This window comes from Aplysia californica, unplaced genomic scaffold (assembly GCF_000002075.1).
Source record: "Aplysia californica isolate F4 #8 unplaced genomic scaffold, AplCal3.0 scaffold00251, whole genome shotgun sequence".
NCBI classification, from domain to species: Eukaryota; Metazoa; Mollusca; class Gastropoda; order Aplysiida; family Aplysiidae; genus Aplysia; species Aplysia californica.
The window spans coordinates 951,840-953,320 of NW_004797521.1; the positions used below are offsets into that span (position 1 = coordinate 951,840).

Below are 1,481 nucleotides of genomic sequence, written 5' to 3' on the forward strand. Positions count from 1 at the left end.
GCTGAAACCCCCCCACATATTTTTATAGGTCAGGGCTTGCCCCCCAGAAACCCCCGTATTCTTGGGGCAAAATCGACGAATAACAATTAGACTATCGGGGTGGGAACTACCGAAAAAACGCCAAATAACTGGATCTAGGTTAGATTCTTGTGAAAGTCTAAATCTAAAATTACATTTTATTCTAAATATAGACTACAATCTAGATCTAGATATATCTAGATCTAGAATCTAGATCTAGATCTAGATCTAGGCCTCCATTTCCAGCTGTGTTGCGAAGGCGAAGGCTAGATCTAGGAAGCACGACAAAAGTAAATGGCGGGGCGGACTAAACGTACAGCACAGTCAAACACACATTTATTATTTTTTTAAATGATTGCAGCTACATGTTATCTAAATAGAAACGAGTTTGTTGCTTATGTCCTTGTGCTAGAAGCAAAAAAAAACTAGATCTAGATCTAGAACAGAAATTTCGATCCTCACCATGAGCTCGTCAAGGCGCCATGTAATAATAAATAAATCTCATTTCCCATTCCCATATTCCCTCAGAGCGGAAGTGAACGTATTGTGAACTATGCCCTAATAATAGACCTCTATGAACACGAGAATAGATCTCTCTGACCGTCTAGGCCTAGGCTAGGTTTGGCATGACACAGGGTCACAGGTCAGGGCTAAACTAGGCCAGGCCTATTCTTCTCCTCTCATCTGAATTTTTAAGAAAGTCTACGTCCCTGTACATTAACAACAATTATGTGTAGGCCTACTAATCTTATAAAAGTATGTCAACAGAAAAATGGAAATAAATGTACACATGGCAAATCTGCCAGCAAAATCCAACTTCCACCGCTCGAGAGTTCTATATACCGAGGGCGACATACAAAAACGTAGGGCTCAGGCCACTGAGGAAGTAAACAAACCGACATGTGCAGCCGTCAATGCGGTTCCTTTGGAAAGTGGAAGTGATCAACTTCCTTTCCTCTCTTGAGAAACCGAAAGTAAACAGCAATCTCGGATACACTATAAGATTTTTTTTTTTAATAATTATATAAATTTAAGTGTGGACGGAGAGTGGATAATTGACACCTGAAAGTGTAACGTATTTAAGTTAGAACTGAATTCCTTCAAAAAATTTAATACAATATATAGGCCTATGTATATTATCAATAAAATAGGGAATCTCCTCAATAGCCTTTATATATTATAAAGGTCGACACACTGGTATCCTAAACTAAACACTGCACTCTGTGTACACACCCACATGCACGCATATTATGCGTGAGTATGTTAATCGCCAGAATCGGACAGTTTTATCTTCAAGAGTGCGTGTGTGTGTGTGTGTAATGTAGATGTAGATCTAGTCTAGATGTAGATCTTGATGTAATCTAGATTCTAGATCTAGATCTAGATCTAGATTCTAGTCTTTATCTAGACAAGACTCTATGCTTCCCCGACTGGATATTCAAAACTTTGCGTTAGGATTAAGA

General features: G+C 38.8%; 1 protein-coding gene across 1 annotated transcript in view; it reads right to left on the minus strand.

The window, feature by feature from the left end:
• The window catches only part of LOC101856517, a 24,500-nt gene extending 23,945 nt beyond the window's left edge, over window positions 1-555 (minus strand). The window contains exon 1 of the mRNA XM_005100555.3: window positions 481-555. The gene's annotated coding sequence lies outside the window, so the exon portion shown is untranslated. The remainder of the gene's footprint in view (window positions 1-480) is intronic.
• Window positions 556-1,481: the final 926 nt, after the last annotated feature.